Genomic DNA, 25,680 nt, shown 5'->3' on the forward strand with positions numbered 1-25,680 from the left:
CCCAGGTTTCCTCTCCATTGCTTCGATCTTCATGCTCTCGTTTAGTAGTTGTTGGAAACTACACTGCATTAGGCCTACAAATTGGGTATGGGGTGTAGAGAGAGGGTGTGTTCCACTCCAAGGTGTTCCCCAGGTTTCCTCTCCATTGCTTCGATCTTCATGCTCTCGTTTAGTAGTTGTTGGAAACTACGCTGCATTAGGCCTACAAATTGGGTATGGGGTGTAGAGAGATGGTGTGTTACACTAAAAGGTGTTCCCCAGGTTTCGTCCACATTGCTTCGGTCTTCCGACTCTCGTTTAGTAGTTGTAGAAAACTACACTGCATTAGGCCTACAAATTGGGTATGGGGTGTAGAGAGATGGTGTGTTCCACTCCAAGGTGTTCCCCAGGTTTCCTCTCCATTGCTTCGATCTTCATGCTCTCGTTTAGTAGTTGTTGGAAACTACGCTGCATTAGGCCTACAAATTGGGTATGGGGTGTAGAGAGATGGTGTGTTACACTCCAAGGTGTTCCCCAGGTTTCCTCTCCATTGCTTCGATCGTCATGCTCTCGTTTAGTAGTTGTTGGAAACTATGCTGCATTAGGCCTACAAATTGGGTATGGGGTGTAGAGAGATGGTGTGTTACACTCCAAGGTGTTCCCCAGGTTTCCTCTCCATTGCTTCGATCTTCATGCTCTCGTTTAGTAGTTGTTGGAAACTACGCTGCATTAGGCCTACAAATTGGGTATGGGGTGTAGAGAGATGGTGTGTTACACTCCAAGGTGTTCCCCAGGTTTCCTCTCCATTGCTTCGATCTTCATGCTCTTGTTTAGTAGTTGTTGGAAACTACGCTGCATTAGGCCTACAAATTTGGTATGGGGTGTAGAGAGATGGTGTGTTACACTCCAAGGTGTTCCCCAGGTTTCCTCTCCATTGCTTCGATCTTCTGGCTCTCGTTTAGTAGTTGTTGGAAACTACGCTGCATTAGGCCTACAAATTGGGTATGGGGTGTAGAGAGACGGTGTGTTCCACTCCAAGGTGTTCCCCAAATTTCCTCGCCATTGCTTCGGTCTTCCGACTCTCGTTTAGTAGTTGTTGCAAACTATACTGCATTAGGCCTACAAAATGGGTATGGGGTGTAAAGAGATGGTGTGTTACACTAAAAGGTGTTCCCCAGGTTTCGTCCATATTGCTTCGGTCTTCCGACTCTCGTTTAGTAGTTGTAGAAAACTACACTGCATTAGGCCTACAAATTGGGTATGGGGTGTAGAGAGATGGTGTGTTCCACTCCAAGGTGTTCCCCAGGTTTCCTCTCCATTGCTTCGATCTTCATGCTCTCGTTTAGTAGTTGTTATAAACTACGCTGCATTAGGCCTACAAATTGGGTATGGGGTGTAGAGAGATGGTGTGTTCCACTCCAAGGTGTTCCCCAGGTTTCCTCTCCATTGCTTCGATCTTCATGCTCTCGTTTAGTAGTTGTTGGAAACTACACTGCATTAGGCCTACAAATTGGGTATGGGGTGCAGAGAGATGGTGTGTTCCACTCCAAGGTGTTCCCCAGGTTTCCTCTCCATTGCTTCGATCTTCATGCTCTCGTTTAGTAGTTGTTGGAAATTACGCTGCATTAGGCCTACAAATTGGGTATGGGGTGTAGAGAGATGGTGTGTTACACTAAAAGGTGTTCCCCAGGTTTCGTCCACATTGCTTCGGTCTTCCGACTCTCGTTTAGTAGTTTTAGAAAACTACACTGCATTAGGCCTACAAATTGGGTATGGGGTGTAGAGAGATGGTGTGTTCCACTCCAAGGTGTTCCCCAGGTTTCCTCTCCATTGCTTCGATCTTCATGCTCTCGTTTAGTAGTTGTTGGAAACTACGCTGCATTAGGCCTACAAATTGGGTATGGGGTGTAGAGAGATGGTGTGTTACACTCCAAGGTGTTCCCCAGGTTTCCTCTCCATTGCTTCGATCTTCTGGCTCTCGTTTAGTAGTTGTTGGAAACTACACTGCATTAGGCCTACAAATTGGGTATGGGGTGTAGAGAGACGGTGTGTTCCACTCCAAGGTGTTCCCCAGGTTTCCTCGCCATTGCTTCAGTCTTCCGACTCTCGTTTAGTAGTTGTTGCAAACTACACTGCATTAGGCCTACAAAATGGGTATGGGGTGTAGAGAGATGGTGTGTTACACTCCAAGGTGTTCCCCAGGTTTCGTCCACATTGCTTCGGTCTTCCGACTCTCGTTTAGTAGTTGTAGAAAACTACACTGCATTAGGCCTACAAATTGGGTATGGGGTGTAGAGAGATGGTGTGTTCCACTCCAAGGTGTTCCCCAGGTTTCCTCTCCATTGCTTCGATCTTCATGCTCTCGTTTAGTAGTTGTTGGAAACTACGCTGCATTAGGCCTACAAATTGGGTATGGGGTGTAGAGAGATGGTGTGTTCCACTCCAAGGTGTTCCCCAGGTTTCCTCTCCATTGCTTCGATCTTCATGCTCTCGTTTAGTAGTTGTTGGAAACTACGCTGCATTAGGCCTACAAATTGGGTATGGGGTGTAGAGAGATGGTGTGTTACACTAAAAGGTGTTCCCCAGGTTTCGTCCACATTGCTTCGGTCTTCCGACTCTCGTTTAGTAGTTGTAGAAAACTACACTGCATTAGGCCTACAAATTGGGTATGGGGTGTAGAGAGATGGTGTGTTCCACTCCAAGGTGTTCCCCAGGTTTCCTCTCCATTGCTTCGATCTTCATGCTCTCGTTTAGTAGTTGTTGGAAACTACGCTGCATTAGGCCTACAAATTGGGTATGGGGTGTAGAGAGATGGTGTGTTACACTCCAAGGTGTTCCCCAGGTTTCCTCTCCATTGCTTCGATCTTCTGGCTCTCGTTTAGTAGTTGTTGGAAACTACACTGCATTAGGCCTACAAATTGGGTATGAGGTGTAGAGAGACGGTGTGTTCCACTCCAAGGTGTTCCCCAGGTTTCCTCGCCATTGCTTCGGTCTTCCGACTCTCGTTTAGTAGTTGTTGCAAACTACACTGCATTAGGCCTGCAAAATGGGTATGGGGTGTAGAGAGATGGTGTGTTACACTAAAAGGTGTTCCCCAGGTTTCTTCCACATTGCTTCGGTCTTCCGACTCTCGTTTAGTAGTTGTAGAAAACTACACTGCATTAGGCCTACAAATTGGGTATGGGGTGTAGAGACGGTGTGTTCCACTCCAAGGTGTTCTCCAGGTTGCCTTTCCTGAGCTTCTATCTTCAGGCTCTTGTTAAATTGTGGTTAAATGGAACAACTGCATTTGGCGTGCTGGTTGGTTTGGGGCCTACTAACAGTGTCTGCCGCTCCTTGCTGTTCTCCTGGTTTCCTGTCCTGAAATTCCATTTTCAGGCTCTCGTTAAGTAGTTGTTAATGTTAGACTGCATTTGGCCTACTAGTTGGGTTGGGGCCTACTATCGGTGTCTGCCACTCCTTGCTGTTCTCCTCCACTGAACAAAGCTGTGCTGCCTGTTTACTACGGTTGCTAATTTTGAACTGCATTTCGACTACTCACTGATTTGGGCCTACTCTCTGTGTCAGCCTCTCATTCCAGTTGTCCTCCACTGCAATGCCCCCTGGTTAGTCCTGTGTTACCAATTTTGAACTGCATTTAGCCCACTTTATTCTTTGGGCCTATATCTGTGTTTCCTCCTCATCTTGCCTATTGCCCAGCCAGTGATAGATGAGTCTGCTGGTACATTGACCCATAACGCAAAATTCCCCGTGCACGCTACACAGCAAGATTGTGACCCTGCTGAAAGTCAGGTTCCTCTTCCCGCATACCATACCACCTTACACGGGGACAAAGAGGAAGGTGCAGATGAAAGTGCAGGTTCCTTCATCAGGTAAGGGGAGGAATACTAGTTGGCGACGTCACTGGCACAGGGCCTCTCATAGTACGCAAAAGTGCTGCTGCCGGTGGGAGGCGCCCCTGCCGTGCCAACACACCGCTGTACTTTGAGGGGCCCTGTGCCAGTGCCAATGCCAACGAGTGGGCCCCCCCCCCTGCTTGCTCAGGATCTCAGCACTTGCAAAGTTGAAATACTTACCTCTCCCTGCTCCACTGCCGTGACGTGTTCCAGATTTCCTGGGCCCACTAATTACTTGAACCAGCCCTACCCCCCACAAATTTAGCCAAATGACCCACAATTTCAAATGCCTTCCAATTATTATAAGGTAAATTACGATTGACAAGCTTCTGTAACAAGAATGGATGTTTTTGCCATTAAAATGGGCAGTGTTGGTGTTTTCCTGGCCATCACTCACTGTCGACTATGCTCCCCCATTGACTTGCATTGGGTTTCGTGTTTCGGGCGATATCCGACTTTTCGCGATAATCGGCCGATTCCACTCGACTCGACTTCTAAGATAGTCGGGTTTCGTGAAACATGGCTCGACTCTAAAAAGGTCAAGGTCGCTCAACCCTATTCACCACAGGAGTGGCAGAGTGCTTTATTGTGTGTTGCAAAGACTAACCTTTTAATTGCTGCAGCCAGCCATGCTGTGGTGAGGTAAAAAGCTGGAGCATCCCATGACTGCACAGAGCCCTCCCTCTTGTTGTCTCTCCACAGAACAGGTCATAAGAGGAAGCTTGCAGATTCTAGTGAGGTGTCTGAAGGACCTGTGATGACATCAGAAGAGGGAGGGCTCTGTGCAGTCATGTGATGATCCAACTCGCCCACTTAATGACATCACACAGGTCCTTATGCCTCAGCATCCAGCACAGCCAAGGCAGGTATGCAGGGATCTTGTCTCCTCTGGCCCCTGCTGCTGCCCCTCCTCCACTGGATAAAGATCTCCCCAGCTGCTGCAGGAATCCAGCACTGGGGAAACCATGTGTGTCCCTGTTTAAGTGAAGGACTATTCATTTGCTGCTCCCTGCTCACTGCTCTGCTGACAGGTGGGCGGGGAAGCGGCTAATGAATATTCACTGCACTTTAATCATTGGGATCATGTGGTTTCCCCACTGCTGGATTTGGGCAGAGGGACATTTTTCTACCTCCTGCAAGTGGGATAACAGTGAGATCTCACTAGCTGCTGCCCCCTCGCCACGTTACATCCGTACCATAAGACGCACCCACACTTTCCTTTCAAATTTGGAGTAAAAAAGTGTGTCTTATGGTAAGAAAAATAGGGTATATATATAATAACACCACATATAATAGTATGCTATATATGTTGCTAAATATTTTACCACATTTTTTTCCTTCAAATATTTTTTTCCTATTTTCCACCTCTAAAACCTGGGTGCATCTTATACTCCGGTGCATCTTATAGTCTGAAAAATACAGTACTTCCAAAGTGGGGATAAATACCAATACACGGTCTCCAGGGCTAAACTGTCTTAGCCTCACGGCTTGGTTGTAGATGCTCGCCTAGGCTTCTTTTGCTTGAAGGAGGTTCTCCTTCACAAATGGCATCACCCGTGCAATCCAGTCCTGCATTTGGTCCACATGCTCAATGATACTCCAGTGGGGTGCAACTTCTGCTTCCCAGGTCTCTTTTGCCACATCTATGAGTCACCGAGGGTGTCCATATAACAGCTGGAATGGTGAGAACCCCATAAAGGCCTGCGGAACTTCCCTGATAGAGAACAGGTACGGCAGTAGGCAATCCCTGTCTCGGCCATCCTTATCCACGACCTTCTTAAATATAGACTTCAACGTTTTGCTGAATCTCTCCACCAGGCCGTCCATCACTTTGGACATAAAAGGTGTGCCTTGGTACTTCAGGATCTTCTTTGGCAAGCCCGTCTGAGAAAAAAATATGGACTAACTCTCGGACTATGCTCCTGGCAGAGGAAATACTAAGGGGTGCTGCATCCAGGTAGCGCGTTGCATAGCCCATCACCACTAGAATGTATTTGTGGTATCTGGCAGACTTAAACAGGAACCCTACAAAGTCCATGGCAATCCGGTCAAATGTGACCTCTCTTATGGGCAATGGCACTAGGGGACTTTAGAAATGGGACACAGTAAGCTGACAAGTAGGGCAGGACTGGCAGTAGTTGACAATGTCTCTGTGACACCTAGGCCAGTAGAATTTCCTAAGGACCCACTCTTGTGTTTTGCCTACTCCCAGAAGTCCACCCAAGACATGGGAGTGGGCCATGTCTAATACTCTATGCTTATAGGACCCGGTACTAACAACTGCTCTACCACTTCTTCTCTCAGCTTAGTGACCCGATATAGCAGCTCTCCATTTAAAGCAAAATGTGGAAACCTGGTGTCAGCCCTCGGCTCTTGAGCAACCCCATTTATCACAGTCACATTTTCCAATGCCCCTTTTAGACATTTGAGCAGTCCCAAAATTTCCACCAGAAACCTCCAGTTCAGTAATCTTGGCCTCAGTGATCACTGTCGCATCCTCGTCACCACTCAGGACACGCAAAGGGAACTCATCCACCTCCAACTATAATGGGGTTTTATCAGCATTGAGCTGGCTTCTGACTGAGACACATGGTATCCCCGCCTTCTCCCATAAGTCCAAGAACATGCTAAAGTCCCGCCCTATTATCACTGGATGTAGCAAGTCCTTAACCACCCCGACCTCATGCGATTCAACCCCACAGTTAATTTTCATATTTACTCTGGAAATGAGATAGTCCTTGGCATCCTCATGGATACAGCAGATGCCCACATGTTTCCCTAGGATCAAGTGGTGAGGGAGTGTGGCACCAAACTCCCTGAGTCCAAAAATCCTCCTGACACCAGTGCTCCGTTTATTGTCACGGGACATGCCTGAGACCCCTCACTGGGCTGATAGTCCACACTGCAGGTGGGATAGGCATAGTAGGAGCAGCGCCTCCATATGTAGGCTGCAGTCCATCTCCTCAGAGGACAAGGGACAATGGGTAGCTATATGTCCTGGACCGCGATATCACCAGCACATCAAGTCTTTACCCATGACCTTTGACAACCCCTCAGTGATCCCCTGGGATCTAGAAAACCCCCAGTGGTGGCTCTACTACCCCTCTTTTGGGAGTCAGGTTCCCTCTGAGTACCACAGTTTGGGGATGCACTACCCCCTGGCTTTCTTAGGGACATCTCAACCGCCAGGTACTATTTCATTAGGCCCACCAGTTCATCCGCATTCCAAGAATCTCCCTGGGTAACCCAAGTCTGCAGCAGCCTAGGAAGGGAGTGCATGAACCTGTTCATGACAACGCACTCGACCATCTGGGCTGGAGTGGAAGATTTCAGCTGCAACCACTTTTGCACCAGATGCAGCAGATCAGACATTTGGGATCGAGGCAGTTTGTCCCCATAATATGCCAATGGTGATAACTTTGTTCCCTGACAGACAAAGTTACTCCTGCGCATCTTTATTTTTGTATATGTGGCTCCCCAGGGTCCTGGTCATCACAGTGACATTGCTTTCCCCACGGGGAGAGTGATGTTATGCTTGGAAGCGATGAAGGATTTCTCGCTATCAGGTAATCACAATGCACACAACATGTTCACATTCCAGACCACAAGGGGGAGCTTTTGATCCTATTCCTTGGTGACTCCCCTATATATATTGTGGTTTGGAGGGAAAGTGAGAGCAGTTTCAGTCAGATAGTGCCAGAGAGCAGACTGGAGCAGTCTGAGGCAGGAAGAACGTATGAGGAGCGCTGCAGCCACGAGAAAGTGCTGCAGCTACTGGAAAGAGATATACAGAAGGAAAGAACATCGTCCGGTAGCCGGAATACCAAGGTTGTAAAGGACTCTACGACTTACAGCAGAGACCGGCAGGACAGCTGAACTGCAAGTTACCTGTCCGCCATACACACCTGAAGACACAGTAAAACATAGAGCCCCTGTAAAAAGGCTCGAGTTACCTGTCATACAGGTATTGTCCTATCTTATATGGGGGACAGAGAGAAGAACTGTGAGGACCTTATCAGAAGCCATAGGCAGTAAGGGACTACAACACCACCGCCTTAGAGGAAGGCTTTTAACTCCATCTGGTAAAGGGGAACTCTGGATTCGCTCCCAAGCCGGCCGGACTCTGCCTGCCCTGTGATCTGGTACCCTGGACTGTGGCTGCCTGAAGTCTTCAGTAAACCAGGTAAAGAGACTGCAAACCTGTGTCCTCATCCTTTACAGCACCATTCACCATCTTCTATCTACACACCGGGAGCCCTGGGGATACACTTCACCTGTGGGACGTTATACCATCTAGCTGCCATAACTTCAGCCCAGAGGACCCCTTAAAGCAGCATCGGTCCCCGCTGACCGAATACCACAGGTGGTGTCACAAACATAAACTTTATTCAATCTCCCTTTTACATGGGCGCCCAGGGCCATGGACCGGGTCGCCACAGTGACATCCCCTTGTGAACCCCGGACCCGGTACTGGGTACCCCACGGCCCTGGCGGGTGACTCATAAACTCCTGCACATCCTGTAATGTCAAATCATAAAATGCCTTCTGGGGCTCACCAGTCAAATAGGGGGCCAGCACCTCTGCCCACTGCTCTGGTGGTAACTTCTCACGCCCCGCCATCTGCTCGAACACAGTCAAAAATGCCTCCACATCATCACCCGGGGTCATTTTTTGCATGGCTCATCTTACCACCTTCCAGATGTATGTGTCGTCACCTGGATTTGGGGCATGGGCTGCCGGCCTTCCATGAAACCACTCTGCAAGTAATGAGCAGCTTAATCTTCTCTAGTGGCACCATCTGTTGCTGTTGTAATTGTTGCTGGTGTTGTTGGTGCTGTTGCTGCTGTCCTTGTAGCAGATGATTAAGCAGGTCCTCCATCTTGCCTGGGAATGCTGCCTGCACCTCTAACACCGCCTGAGGTAGATCAGCTCACTCGGCTGAACACGGAGGTAGTCATGGGAACACTGCTGCTTTAAGGATGCACTTAACTTGTTAGATTAAGCATAATCCAAGTTTTAAGCACAAAATAAACATGGCCCTCTGGGCTGTGAATTTCCATTGTGCGAACAGCACCACATACAAGTCTTTTATGTGCAGTGATATGCCAAGCAGCCACCCCCTCCATTTGGGATTGGTAGCTTGTGAGTGGTTGCCTCATCGGTATTTCTGCACCTGTGTTGCTGCCATTTTCACTATATGAGTCAACTGCATCCTGATAGTGCATTTGTTTGGAGGCCTAGGTAGGTAAGAATCTCTACCTTTTTCCTTGTATGACTGTGACATCACACAGGTAATGTCAGCACACAGCGGTGCCGGCTCAGCAGGTGGAGTTAAGGTGGACACCCTCCCACTCCCACACAAAACCAGGCCATTAATGCAAGCTTAGCTTAAGCCTCACAACACTTTAGTGTGCTGGAGGAAAATTCTCTGGCTTTACAGTATATCACTGACGCCACTAAGCGTTATATCTCCCCTCCAGTACCTTACCAGTGACTCTGTTACAACCTTCTAACTTCCTAACAAAAAAAATTATGCTTCAAAACTTGTACTGATGTAAAGTAGCCATGTAGGAAATGTTATTTATTAACTATTTGTGTGACATAACTCTCTGGTTTAAGAGCATAAAAATTAAAAGTTTGAAAATTGCAACATTTTCTAAATTTTTGCCAAATTTCAGATTTTTTTCCCAAATAAATGCAAGTCATATCGAACAAATTTCACCACTATCATAAAGTAAAATGTGTCATGAAAAACAGTCTCAGAATTAGTGAGAAGCATACCAGAGATATTACTACTGTAAGATTGCTCTCACTAAGTGTATTGGGGGACACTCGCTTGGCACAGGATTAACGTAGTCAGGCACGATTTTTCGCTTGAACACAGTCCATACGGTTTATTAAAGTGTCATAAACCGGGTTATGCACAGTTCATTATATACATTTCATCAAACACAATAGGCACCAACTGGTGATATTAACTTGCAGCTTTATGTTAAACACTTCATTTACGGCTTTGTTTCACGGACACTAAACATGCTGGACCTCTCACTTCGTCCAGTTACCATGGGTGTCCGTACGCCGTACACTTCACCAATGTCCCAAGTCACATGCAGTGCATATGACACTGGGTCGCAGTCTCTAAACACGCCGAACCTCACTCTGTTCAGTCACCGTGGGAGACCACACAGTTCATAGAACATTACAAGCACCAACAGTCTGTATAGGTACCTACCGGGAGCTCCTGCTCCACCTGCTGACACCTTGTCAGTCCACTCCTCCGGGAAAGCTGCCTCACAGGGATCACCAACTTGCCTGGCGGCATATCTTAGTCAGTCCAGACCCACCGAAGGATGGTAGCTTCCCCCACATAGACCATCCAGAATCACAGTCACTGTGCGCTGTTCAGGGATCCGGTCCTAGTCCCAGGACCTGCCAACACCCCAGCATGTGCTCTTCAGGAAGCCTCCTCACATGAACCGCACATGTGACTTGTCCAGGTGCTATTCAGGACCTCGTCCAACACCCCAGGCATATGACCTGTCCAGGTACTATTCAGGACCTCGTCCAACACCCCAGGCATATAACCTGTCCAGGTGCTATTCAGGACGTCAGTCCAATACCCCAGGCATATGACCTGTCTAGATGCTATTCAGGACGTCAGACCAACACCCCAGGCCACTAGCAAGTCCAAAGCCCCACCATGTGCTCTTCAGGACTCCTTCTCCCAGGAAATCCAACACAGGTTGTTCAGATACAAAGCTGTCCAAAAACATAATAATGCTAAATATATAGGAACCTCCAGCAAGGAAGGTTTATCCATCAAAGCATTAAATATAGGGGTGTGTTAACTTATCATAACCTAACAACCGGGTACCAAGTACCCAAACACACCATTCTCACAAAAAGTGTTTAGAAAAATTAACAAATTTTATTATTAAAAAGACAGAAAATATCAAAATGTCGTATTCATTAAGAGGAAAGGATGAGTACCCAAGTACATAGCACAAAAAAGTGATACAGGAAATAGTATACAGGCTTCTGGGATCATATAGTCTGTGTCATAGCATATGGGCATCCCAAATATATAAGCCCTAGTCTAAATGGACCTAAAGTGCATAGTGCCAAGTTCCCAGTCCAGTTTAACACATATAGAATGCCTGACACATACCCATATGGTGAGCACGTCCTTAGTATCACACACGTTCCGACGTACATTTCGCGTCTTCCGCTTTCTCAAGGGAGAAAAAGATAATTGTGCATGTCATGTCTACATAGTTGCTGGCTTATATGGTATCCCCACTCACCTATTGCCCAATAGTGTGTCGCGCACGGCGCCGCCGCTCCCGGGTCTCAGGTGCATCTAATGCCGGCACTCAGCTTCAGCGTGCAGGGAAGAAATCCCCCGTGACGTCATATCTGCACACCGGATTTAAAAGAGGCCTTCAAAAAGATGTCGGATCCCGGAGTGTGGTGCACATGTGCGTCGCCATTTTGTTGAAGTCCAACTATCCCACACACCAGGCTCTAATGCGCTAGTGCGCAGCCCTTTCTCTTGATGGATTAAGGTGGTGCAGAGATCCCGCCCTGACCTGTGCATACTAATGAGAAGGATCGCATATCTCCCTACGCTTTCCCTATGTTGCTGTTTAGATCATTTAGATGTCCAAATTGCTCAAAAAATACAAGCAGTGATATATCACACAGTGATCAAGGGGCATTCAGGGAAAAAAAAAGTTAGAAAGATCATATATAATCAAAATAAACAAACACAGATTTATAGCCTTCAGGTTAATTCGGGGGATTCTTCAAACATATAGTGCAACCAAGTCAGAGTTACTTCCGGGGGTCTTCCCAATCCTGTTCTCCTTCCATTCAGCACTTTTTCAATCCATTTCACCATTTTTACTGTCTCACAGGCCTCTTTGTAGGGTCTGCTGGAAAAATGCTCTGATTTCCCATTAACTCCCATTATACTCGTTACTCAAAACGAGCATTAGAGCATTAGGAATTGCTTGGTTCTAGTAACAAACATTTTAGAACTCGCTCATCTCTACATATTATCTGTCACCTATACAATCCTAATCGTATTTTAAAATTCTAATCAAATTTTATAATCCTAATTGAAGTTTATAATTGAAAATTTTATTTGCTACTTTCTATTTTAGTATACTTTAGGTTCTACAGTATATCAGCTAAAACATATAAACATAACTTTTTTATTGCCACTAGACTGTATCAATTAGTTTTTTGTCTTCATATTTGTTAAATTTAATTTAATTCCATTTGACAGAAACCTTTTTCTGTGCTTTTTATTGTAAAATTGACTACAAAAAAGAGTGATGGGGAATAATGACTCATAATGTTGCCATGTTGTTGTGATGTTCATTTTACAGCACGTTATATTCCTTATATCAAGTTCAAATTTATTTAGGTTCCATTAAAAAGTAAGACAATATTTGTTTAATATTTTAAATATGAGCAATAAAGTAACTACATAACACACTTGGGCCATAAATTGTCACTAAGTAAAGAGTTGACTAATCATGAACTACAGCAGTAGAAACTGCTTCCATGATGCCCTTAGATATTTTACAAATGAGATCATACACACGTGATGGAAACCTTGCAGTATTGATTTTTATTTATTTCCTTTTACATTATGCCAATTAGCTTTTAATTATTTTAGAAACAAAACTTAATAAGGCTATGAACTCAATTACAAAAGAATCCTTAACTAATTTTGCAATAAGTTTAATTACATTAACAATAATATTCAGTTCTGTTGGACAAAGATGTGACATCCAGCTTATGTACCTTGTGCATGAGGACTAAGGTTTATTATGGTTTTCCATAATTTAAACCTTCTACGAGAAGTGAGCATACAGTATTTTACTTTAATTTTAAGGACACACTATAGCCATTTAAAGTTACATAGTTACAAAGGTTTAGCACAAATTGTGGGGCATAGATAATTTAATCATAAAGAATTTATCATTGGTTGTGAAAGGTAGAACCATCAATGCCATTTATGCAAGTCCTCTGTACTGACCACACAAATATATATACATATAAATTAGATCTCCTGTAAGACATCTTTTATAAGCTAAACAAGCCCAACTTTTCCAACATCTCATCATATGAGTGGCCTTCCATCCCTTGTAATAATCTAGTTTCCACCTAGTTAACTAACTTCTGAATATCCTTTTAATATGTGGAGCCCAAAACTGGATCCCATATTGTAGTTGTGGCCTCACTAGTGATTTATAAAGTGGTAATAATATATTGAGATCATGGAAATTTATCTATTTTTTTATACATCCTAAAATCTTGTTTGCTTTTGCACCTGTGTTTAGAAGTATAAAATAACAAGAATGTCTCAACCAGAGAAGTAAAGGACTAAGTATGTTGACATCCAATATGTACATGTTTTTTCTGACTGTCAGCTACCCCAACACACATTGAACATTGTCTGGATCTACCCATTTTTATCTAATATGTATAGACATATTTAAAGATGGCTAATTTAGTGTCACAGCTGCCAATACAGCACGGATAAGCTGAAAAGGCCACTTTCATATACTGTATCAGGTTTAATAGTGCCTTCACTGATCTCATGCCAGTAGGTTTTGCTGCCAGAACTGACATCTTTGTCCACACTGCAAACACAGGCAATGATGGTGTTTTCAGTAAGTGTATGTATAGCTTCCTACAATGGTCTAAATGATTACCTATTATGATTTTGTTTGAAAACTGAAAAATCAGATTGACTTAAATCTGTTCTTTCACGTCGGATAAATAAAACAAAGCATAGTACACTAATTTTAATAGACTAAATAATACTCTTTTTTATCATAATGTAAACAGATACGCGGATGCAACAGCACAGCCAATGAGGAAGCAGTGGTACTTAACAAACAACTATTTAATCGACTAACACGAATATCTATATACTGTATATAAGTAGGCATGGTATTATGGGTAACAGTGGACCATAGCAGTATAACAAATTTTGACACACAGCAATGCAACAAAGCAGAATATTTATACAATGATATATATACATATACATATACAGTCCACTTATTGCCATAGAGGACAGTGTATCAGTCAATAATATCTAGTCCTAATGCCCCTGCCCAACGGGCATCACTCTCACTACTGAGCCCATCACTGTTGTCTTTTCTCTTGGTGGCTCAAAACATCACACAGGCCCTAACGGGTTCACTGGTATTTTCCTCTAGGCCACAAGTCCTGGATTGGTGAGTTACTTGGTATACAGTACACTCTTTAGACTGGCCATATTCGTTCCCTAAAGCACTGTACCAGCCTACATTCTGTACCATACATCTATGTTGGAAGTAACGGCTCACATGAACTTCCCTCTCTGCAGCCTGATCATCTCTCTGGCTTAGCTCACTCTGTTCCGGTCTCTCAGTTCTGGTCACAAGGCTCTGGTTACTCAGTCCTCCACTAGCATTGGGTAATCCGGTCCTTCACTCGAATATAATCTCTCAGTCCTTGATTCACAATGGTGACTATAAGCTATTTCTGATGCACCGCACGTCCGTCCTGTTACAGGTTCTGACTCCTCCCCTTATTTTTCCTTCTAGGGCTTTTTATAATTATTAAAAGCACCACAGCTGTCATCTGACCGGGTGTCCCTTCTAATCTTCTCCCTCTGGGGACGTGTGTTCTACTATTCAGTTCCAACCATTGTCACCTCTCCTCTTTCTCTATTTACATCATCTTTGGTCAACAGATGGCAATGTTTTGCTCTCAGACACTTGGCTTCAACACCATGGTGTGTGTCTTTTCACTCTTCTGTCCCCTTACATGGTAACACAAAACCCATTCTTAATTAAAATAAAGACACTAAGCCTCAAATTGGAAATCAATGGCCGTGGTGTTTATTCAGGGTGACCTGAAATAAATTAATTGAATATTACCAATAAATATCTTAATAAATAAATTAATACCAAGAATTTCATAAATTAATTAAATAACACCAATAAATAACTGAAACAATCCACCCAATAGTTGGGCGATTTTACCCTCAAATAAACAACCACGACAAGGAAAGAAACACAACAAAATAGGGTGGGCAGGCGGGATCTTCTCTCTTCATTAACGATATGAGGAAAACTGAGGTAAAAATGCCTATTTATAGACAAAATTCTTCCTGTTTTTTTACAGCTGACCAATGAAAAGGCATAAAAAGAGCGCCAACAAAAAACAGAAATACTGTGTTACCACAGCTTTACACATTACTCATTTAACCCTAAAATTTCATATCAGAAACCAACCAAATATAAAGCCAAAGTGATTTAAAGTAAGGAATGAAAATAAACTGTAGGGTCTGTGTTCCCCTGAGACCTCCCCGCATACTTGGCTTCAGGGGAGGCCTTCCAATAACATAGAGGGCAGAAAAACAAATCCTCTGTATTCATATATTTAGAAGTTACCATCAAAATGCGTTTGAGAAAGGCTCAGAGGGAGCCAAAATGAGTCACATGTATGATATTTCTAGTTTAATAAAATGTGATTAATCTACATAGAAGAGAGTGACGGTTATCATTACTTTCTTTGAAGGCATATGAATGATGAGGGATCATAGGCAGGACAGCCAAACATGCTTCTGAAATCTTCATAGTCCAAAACCAAAAGTAGGAAGTTAAATTCAAGGAGGACTTTATATATCTGCATGAGTCATACTTAGAATTTGTTTAAATCACATGATTTCAGATGCGGGAAATGACTGGCTAATTATCAAAATCAGTTCCTTCATAAGACGTTCATTTTCATATGGAGTTACATATTTGTTTCCCAACATTTCTAAACAAGAGTTTGTATACATTGCTTTATATTAAGAGACAATTAATTAGGAGAACCAGTTATGTTGTTCTTAGTGCAGAGTGTAGGTTTCTAATTATAAGACTCTGCACATACAGCAGCATATGGGTCAATGTCTGCCAAAACTGCTGGGATTTTCACTTCACTGCATGTCAGTAGTCTGCAAGCAATATATCTGACATCTGGAGAGATGTGAACAATCAAGAGACAAAGTCATATAGAGGTTAGCTATAAATCACAAGCTTGACTGCAAATTTTAGTTTACTAACATTTTTCTATTTAAAATTGTACATGCCATAAATGATAAATCATTTTATGGTATAAATAATAGTGTATTTGTTATTTTATAGAAATGTATCAAACAGGTCTCTTTTGGTCTAAATTGTTACATCTTCAGTTTCAGAGCAATTTTTGTAATTTCACTATGACTTACATTATGCGTTATGACGTACGACAACAGTACAGTAAGCAAAAAGAAAAATATTTTCTAAAACATCCAAAACTGTGAAAAGTATTATAATTCTTGGGTCCTTTTAGGTTTATCCTGACTTTGTGATAAACACTAGGATTTGCATAAAAACATGCGTAATCTCCTTGTAATAAGTAGGTCATGAAGGATTTGTTACAGTTATTGCAAGATACTCCTTTCATTTTCATTCAATACTTGCTATTTTCTGAGCTGCTAATGCATATGATAGCATGTGCAGGTTATGCACTAAAGATGCTGATAATTAAGACTATTACAGCAATATTGCCATATAATGTTTTTTCGTATACATATTATCTGATATAAAATATTGATATACTACCGTATATGCATTTCCTTTAAACATTATTAACAATATTTCACAATAAATGACTTAGAAGAAAGTAAAATCTGTGAGAATCTTCTTCAAATATTTATTAATGTTTCCATCACTTGACAGTTAATGTTTGCAATTGGTTTATAAAGCAAAGTCTGATTAAGAGAAACTACTAAATGAGTAGACAGGGGATGAGGAAGCTCACATTATAGTGTTTTATAAGTGTCTTAAGCTGTATTTGTTCAATGCATTTTATTACTATATTCCATGAAATAATAACTTTTATCGGTCCATGCCACGAAAGATAATAAAGTCAAGTTGCAAAAATGCTTGTTTGCCTTTCCCTCACATTACATTTAATTGTTGTGTTTTGTTCAGCTTTAAATTACCTATTCATTTGAAATATTACCTTTTTGTATTACAATATGGTCCTGGTGCATCAAGAGTGGAGGCTTTCACGTTGGTCTTGGTTAGTTGGTGTGCTTTACGCAGACGCTCCTGATTCACAAAGAGGCGTACATGGGAGTTGCCACGCTCCTGTTCCACCACAGCTCCACTCACATTGTCCGAGTTGTTTGAAAATGGTGTGAGAATGCCAAAAAGGCTACGGTCACACTATCAGTATTTGGCCAGTATTTCTCCTCTGTATTTGTAAGCCAAAACTAGGACTGGAATAATCAGAGGAAAATGTATAATAGAAATAAGTGCACCAATTGTGTATTTTTGCCCCACTCCTGGTTTTGGCTTACAAATACTGATGTGAAATACTGACCAAATACTGCTAGTGTGACTATAGCCAAATTCACCAAATTTTGGTGTGCCCCAACGTTGTGCCAAAACGTTGCAACTTTTCAAAGCCTAAAGAATATGTAAATAAAGACGTATGCAATGACAAGGGTAACCTAAAAATGATCATAGTTTATTAACAAAAAAGCCAAACTAAACATTTAAAAACATCTGAAAAGCGCAAATGCTTTTGCAATGCAAATGCACAAAAATATATCAGACCACAGCACTATGGTGCTTTGAAAAAAAACAAAGGTTTGAACTGGGATAAACATTGTTGTGCACGCAGCATGTAAGCGCACGTTCACACCGACCACTAAACAGAAAAAAACAAAGACAGAAGCATAATGACTAAATACCCTGCAGTAAATAAATAAATAAATAAATAGTGCATAAAAATAATATATGGTACTTAGTTAACATGTTTTTTGATAAGGCGGGATGGCTTTCACTTTTTTTCTTTAAAAAAACTTGGTAACTAAGTACCGTATATAATTTTCATGCACTATGCTATTTATTTACTGCAGGGCATTTAATCATTATGCTTCTGTCTTTGTTTTTGTTTTTTTTTGTTTAGTGGCCAGTGTGAGCATACGCTTACACGCTGCATGCACACCAATTTATACCCCAGTTCATACCTTTGGGGTTTTTTTCTGTCTGTCTGCATCATGTGCATATAAAGGTGTGGCATGCCTATCTCTTGAGATGGGCACTATAGATGTGGTCTCCTTTGTCTGTGTGTCCATTAATTGAGCTCAGTCCATCTCAGCCCTTATCTACATGCATGTCACCTGACAAACTGTAAGGTTTTTATTATTAGAGTTAGGACTGTCTCAATTACGGTTGCCATGATGAGGCGGGATGGCTTTCACATTTTTTTGATGAAAAAATATGTTAACTAAGTACCGTATATTATTTACATGCACTATGCTATTTATTCACTGCAGGGTATTTAATCATTATGTTTCTGTCTTTGTTTTTTTCTCTATAGTGCTTAGGCCTAATTCGTCTGTCTGCAAGATGGTTAACAGAAAACCAAAAAATATCATAAAGTTACAGATGCATAATAATGTAAATAAGAGAGTACTATTGAAGATAATATTCTGTAATGGAAATCCTAGACCCTTAAAATGGGATATAGGCACAATAAGGTGCAAAAGAGATGCAACTAAACTTCCTATACAGAGTGTCCTAGACCCTCAAATGAGGGCTATAGGTAAAGTGCACAAACAATTCAATTAGACATCCTACATAAAGTGTATATAAAGTACTTTAATTAGATATGTAAAGCAGAAGAGTAGATAAACTTGTAGATTACAAATGTATATCAGAATTGGAAGACATAAAGAAAAAGCATATACTGCTGGCATAAAAGCAACTGTCTGCACAAAATATATAAATATGCACAAGAGATGAGATATTAAGGTTAAAAGTAACCTGTTGAGATATACCGACAGGGATAAGGAAAACCCATGCGTATCGCCACTCAGGAATGTGGCTTCATCAGGGATAGGAATAGATCTATGAATGGCCCACTTTTGTCATATACTATATATATTCACAATTTAATTACCTGGATTTGGTCCAGCAATGGGAGGTGGATGTTGGCATCAGAGATTATTTGTACTTAAAGGGAACCAGTCAGCAGGATTGTGCTCAGTAAACTGCACACAGTGTCAGATCGGTGCCGTTATACTGATTAAAATGATACCTTGGTTAATTAAATCCATCTTTTGGTTGTTGTTTAATCTTTATTTTCAGTTTTGAGTTAATGATATGCTCGTGCTACGGGGCAGCCTGTGTGGTTCTCTGATTAGGTATTCATAATGCAGACTGCTGACAGGTCACTGATCCCTCAGTGAGTTGGCCCCTAGTTTACATACTGAATATAATATGTATTGGAAAAAAAATCACACTCAGCAGGTAACCATCAGCGGCGACATGATCGCACCTGTAATATGCATTAAATTATTTTATTTAGGTATATTCATTTATTCTGAAAAAGAAAAAAATCTTTCTCAAAATGGTTTCGGCCGCGCCTGCACAGTAGCATCTGTCGGCAATCCAATAGATGCTACTGCGCAAGTGCCACTAGCGCCATTCTGGTAGAGGAAAAAAATTATTGTCCCCACCAAGATGGCGCCGGTAGTGCCTACTCAGTAGCATCTATCGGATCATCAATAGGTGCTACTGCGCAGACGCGGCCGACGCCATTTTGAGAAAGATTTTTCTTCAGAATAAATGTTTATGACTAAATAAAATTTAATGCATATTATAGATGCAATCATGCTGCAGTGCAGGCGCTGGTGTCGGCCTGATGAATGTCTTTTTTCTTTCAATACATATAATAATCAGGATGTAAAATAGGGGGCAGGTCACTGAGGGATCAGTAACCTGTCATAAGCGTCAGTATGAATACCTAATCAGAGCACCACATAAAGACCCCCACAGGCAGTCCCGGAGCATATGACAAAAACGGACCATTCACAGAGAAGTTCCTATATATTATATATCCTATATATAGAATTTTCATTTTCAGAAACTCCTCTAAGGGTGTTTTGACCAAATTTTAGTCTAGTTTTTTGCTCAGTTTTTGAACCAAACCCAGAAATTGAAATAGTTTGACTCCATTTCTGGCTTTGGCTAAAAGAATTGGATGAAAATCTGACACAAAAGCTGCAAGGTGGGGAGTTAAATGCTACAGTGTTAAAAAGCTGTTTTTGAAGCCACCTTAATATTGTTTCATGTCACAAGTTGGCAGTGTTGTTCTTTCTTATCATTACAACTATTTTCCACAAATATGGGTCAAAGGTCCAGATGTGACACTCAGAAGGAATTTCAGTGATAAACATTAGGTGAGAAAAGTAAAGTGTGATATAACCACAGTCCTTTAACCAGAATTAACAATTAAAATGCCTAAAATACCTATAAATCTAAAATAAGAGTTTATCAGTGTGCTATAAACAACTGTTACATGACTGATGACCAACTCTGGTCAGGAGGATCACTCCAACAACTTTTTTTATGTTATGACCTTTTTTCCTATAAAGAAAGCAAAACTTTAACCCCTTCCCGACCTGTGACACAGCGTATTTGTCATGAAAGTCTGTGCCAATCCGACCTGTGATGCAGTGCATGCATCATGGTGGGATCATGTTCCTGTTGGTCGGGTTAATGGGTTAACTAAAATTTCACCCCACCTGCAGGAACAAGGGGACTTGTACTTGAGCACGGGGGGGGGGTGGCTTTGCCCCCCCGTGGCTACGATCGCTCTGGTGATCACTTTGTCACCACCCCCCAGGTCTGATTGGAGCTAGTGTCCATATGACGCTATCTCTCCATTTAGATGTGGAAGGGTGGAGTAAACCATGGCTGCCTCGCTGTCCAGCTTCATGCCGTCCATGGAAGCTGAACAGCGAGGTGCCTACTTGCTGCCCTGCCACATACTCACTACGAACGATGCCATCATCGCCGCTGCCAGGTACTCCCCTCTGCCAGGTGTCACAGGTAACGAAAGAGTGGTCAGATGAGTAGAGTCAGAAACTAAAGGGGTTATTTGTCGTGCACTCAGCTTGTATAAGGCGAGGTGCTGGTGTAATGGACCAATGGCCCGAATACAATAAAGTAACAAATTTCACCGCACTCTCTATAGATCAATTATGCAGGGGTACTATAAATTTATTGATATAAACTAGGAGCACAACAGAATATTGCAGTATATGCGATTAACAACGTTTCGGCTCAACCAGAGCCTTTATCACGTATCGCTTAAGCAATATCCTTAGTATGTTTATAGAGGCTCCCTTCAGGAAATGTGGACCTTGAAGTAATATAATGGCTACGCTTGCAGAAGCTCACTTGTGAACGGTATGGACCTGTGATAGAGCGGCGCTCCCGCGCTTTGCTCTGGTGCCGCGTGTGTCTGGTCTGTGTCTGAAATTTGTTACTTTAGAATCAGAAACTGTCAGGAGCAGAGGTACCATAGGTCACAGCATGCACGAAGTCAGAGACCAGCCAGAAGTCAGAGCCAAACGGGAGTGCGATATCCAAAATGTGAGAAGTAAGACAAAGTCGAAGTACAAGCCAGAAGTCAAAGCCGGTCGGCGAATGAGGTATCAGAGATGGAAAGCAAGAAGCGGGGTTCAGAGATCAGGCCGGGTCATACACTGTAAGGAAATCACCAGACAAACACTATGTCAAAGATAGGGAACGGGTCTCACACAAATACGGGAAGGCAGAGGCAGAAGGATCACCAGGGTATATGGGTCAGCTGCTCTAGCCTGGAAGCATGAACTATCACTGACGCAGGCCAGCAGACTGCAGAGGACTTAAAAAGCCTAGCCAGCTCCAAAATGAGGCCGAGGGGATTAACACCCGCATGACCAGTCCAGAGAGAGCACAGCAGAAAACAAACTCCGAACTGGATCATGACAGTACCCCCCTCTCAATAGGGGGTCACAGGACCCCCAGACTTTCCTGGGCAACGAGTGTGAAAGGCTCGGACCAACTGAACCACATGTACTGAACATGCCGGCACCCATGACCGGTCTAACCTTTCCAATGGACCGACCAAGTACTGAATTGAATGGCGGAGCATGTGAGAATCCACCACCCGTTCCACCTTATACTCGGTCTTGCCATCCAGCACCACAGGCGGCAGGTGCGAGGGAGACACACCTGAGGAAGGCACTGACAGCTTCAAAAGCGCCTTATGGAACACATTGGGCATCCGCAATGATGGAGGCAAGTGCAGGCGAAAGGCCACAGGATTAACCACCTCTAAAATTTCATAAGGGCCAATAAACTTGGGACTCAACTTGGCAGAGGGAATCCTCAATCTTATATTCTTGGTGGACAACCATACCTTATCCCCTCCTGGTAAGCCAGCCCCACAGAATGTCATTTATCTGCAAAAAAATATATTTGCCCTGAGCCTCCCCAATGTTTCCCTCAACTTCTCTCCAGACCTCCCCCAACTGCAGAAAGGCTGAATCAGCCCCTGGACACCCCGAATCCAGCAGTGAAATATACCAAAGTGAGGGTGAAACACATAGTTGCAGAAGAGCAGGGAAGTACCAGTGGACTGCTTGACAATTATTGAAAGCAAATTCCGCCATGGGTACCACAGAGCACCAATCATCCTGTCTAGCCATGGCAAGACACCGTAATATCTGCTCCAAAGACTGGTACTTTCAGTCTGACCATTGGTCTCAGGATGGTAGGCCGATGATAAAGGTCAGCCTGATACCCAGCCTTTTACAAAAAGCCCTCCAGAATTTTGCCACACATTGCACCCCTCTATCAGACACCACACTGACAGACACACCATGCAATCGGACCACATGCTCAATGAATAGTTTTGATAGAGTCTCAGCATTAGGGAAGCCCACCATTGGTACAAAATGTGCCTGTTTACTGAACCTATCAACAACTACCCATATCACGGTTTTGCCATTAGAGGGGGGAAGCTCGGTGATAAAATCCATGGACGATGAGTACACGGTCTGTCTGGAATTGGCAGTGGCAGCAATTCCCAGGCTGGAAAGTTACAGGGGGTTTTGCATGGGCACAAGTCTCACAGGAGGACACAAACCCAATGATGTCTGAAGCCAATGAGGGCCACCTAAACAGCCTAGTGATGGCTTTACGCATGGCAGAGATTCCAGGATTCCCACTCACAGCAGAGTCATGGAACTCCAGAAACACCCTTAACTGATGCTGAACAGGCACAAAGAGATTATTATCAGGTATGGATGAAGAAGCAAGAGATTGGGCCTCACGAATCTCTCGTTCCAATGCCGAGGACACCACAGCCACCACCACTTTGCACTTTGAAGAATGGAGGAAGGAGGTACAGAAGGTGATATTGGATCTAGGCTACAAGATAAAAGATCTGCCTTAACATTCTTGGACCCCGGTCTGAAAGTAATTGAAAACTGAAATCGGGAAAAAAAAGTGACCACCTTGCCTGTCTCGGAGTTAAACTTTTGGCGGACTCGATGTAAGACAGGTTCTTGTGTTCCGTAATGACAGTGATATGATGGACAGCCGCCTCTAAAAAATGCCTCCGTTCTTCAAATGCCAATTTAATGGCCAATAGCTCCTGGTTACCCACATCAAAACTCCTATCAGCAGAGGAAAATTTTCTCGAAAAGAAGGCACAGGGTCTTAAGCTAGTCAACGTGGTGGGCCTCCCACCTCCAAGGCGTCCACCTCTACGACAAATGGTTTAGACAAATCAGGTTGAAACAATACAGGGGCAGTCATGAAAGAGTTCTTCAAGGAAGAAAACACTGCCATCGCTGGAGCTAACCAGTTCTTGAGATCAGCCCCATTATAAGTTAAATCAGTGAGGGGTTTGACCACCTGAGAAAACCCCTTAATGAATTTTCTATAATAATTAGCAAAACCCAGAAAATGCTGAAGACCTGGGTTGCACCCAATCCACAATAATCTCGAACACTGCTGGCGCTTTAGGCCAAAGGGCATAACCAAATTCTCAAACAAACCCTCAGAGGTGAGAAATGCAGTTTTCCACTCAACCCCCTCATGCATACGGATGAGACTGTATGCTCCCTTGAGGTCCAACTTAGAGAACCACCTGGCCCCCAACAATTGATTGAACAAATCAGGTATAAGTGGGAGGGGATAAGTGTTTCTTATAGTGATTTTATTCAGTTCTTGAAAATCGAGGCATGGACGTAAACCACCATCCTTTTTCTTCACAAAAAAAACCCCGCTCAAAAAACTGCACCAAAAACTGCATCAAAACCTGCATCAAAAAATGGTGCAGTTTTGATGCAGTTTTTGGTGCAGTTTTTATGTGGTTTTTGATGCGATTTTTGATGCAGTTTTTGGTGCAGTTTTTGATGCAGGTTTTTGGCCATGTTCACACGTAGGGTCGGGTCCCTGCGGGTTCTCCCGCAGCGGATTTGATAAATCTGCAGTGCAAAACCGCTGCGGTTATCCCTGCAGATTTATCTTTTTTTGTCCTGCGGTTTCCACTGAGGGATTTACTCCTACTATTGATGCTGCATATGCAGCAATATGAAGCATCAATAGTAATGTTAAAAAAAAAAAAAAAAAAAATGCTTATACTCACCCTCTGACGTCCCGATCTCCTCGGTGCTGCAGGCGGCGGTCCGGTTCCAAAGATGCTGTGCGAGAAGGACCTTCGTGACGTCACGGTCCTGCTCGCATAGCAACCTGAGACCGGACGGCCTCGTACAGCACTGAGAGGTGAGTATATCATTATTTTTTATTTTAATTCTTTTTTTTAACCACAAATATGGTTCCCGGGGCCTGGAGGAGCGTCTCCTCTCCTCCACCCCGGGTACCACCCGCACATTATCCGCTTACTTCCCGCATGGTGGCACAGCCCCATGCGGGAAGTAAGCGGATCAATGCATTTCTATGTGTGCAGAATCGCTGCGATTCTGCACAAAGAAGTGACATGCTGCGGGTTGTAAACCGCTGTGTTTCTGCGTGGTTTTTCCCGCAGCATGTGCACAGCGGTTTTTTATGCTTTTTTGATGCAGTTTTTGGTGCAGGTTTTTGGTGTAGTTTTTGAGGCGTTTTTTGATGGTGTTTTTGGTGCAGGTTTTGGTGCAGTTTTTGATGCAGGTTTTTGGTGTGGTGTTTGAGGGTATGTGCACATGTGTCTGTGAGGGCTGCGGATTTTTCCACAGCGGATTTGATAAATCCGCAGTGCAAAAATTTATCACGGTTTCTATTGTGGATTCCGCTGCGGGTTTACACCTGCAGTTTTCTATTGGAGCAGGTGTAAACCCGCAGCGGAATCCGCACAAAGAATTAACATGCTGCGGAATGTAAACTGCTGCGTTTCCACGCATTTTTTCCACAGCATGTGCACTGCGGATTTTGTTTCCTATAGGTTTACATTATACTGTAAACGCATGGGAAACCGCTGCGGACCCGCAGCTGCGGATCTGCTGCGGATTAACAACGTGTGCACATACCTTGATGCTTTTTTGATGCTGTTTTTGGTGCAGTTTTTGGTGCAGTTTTCGATGCAGGTTTTTGGTGTGGGTTTTTGGTGTGTTTTTTGATGTTTTTTTTATGGTGTTTTTGAAAAAAACGGATCCAGTGGAAAAAAGCTGATCTGGAGGAAAAAATGGATCCGGCGGAAAAAAAACCCCGATCCGGCGGGAAAAAACCGATTCGGCGGGAAAAACGGATCCAGGGAAAAAACAGATCCGGCAGAAAAAAACGGATCTGGTGGAAAAAAAACGGATCCTGCGCAAAAAAGCAGATCCGGTAGATAAAATGTATCTGGTGGAAAAAAACGGATCCTGCGGAAAAAAGGGAATCCGGTGGAAAAAATGGATCCGGTGAAAAAAACGGAT

Source organism: Ranitomeya imitator, chromosome 4 (genome assembly GCF_032444005.1).
Source record: "Ranitomeya imitator isolate aRanImi1 chromosome 4, aRanImi1.pri, whole genome shotgun sequence".
Classification (NCBI taxonomy): Eukaryota; Metazoa; Chordata; class Amphibia; order Anura; family Dendrobatidae; genus Ranitomeya; species Ranitomeya imitator.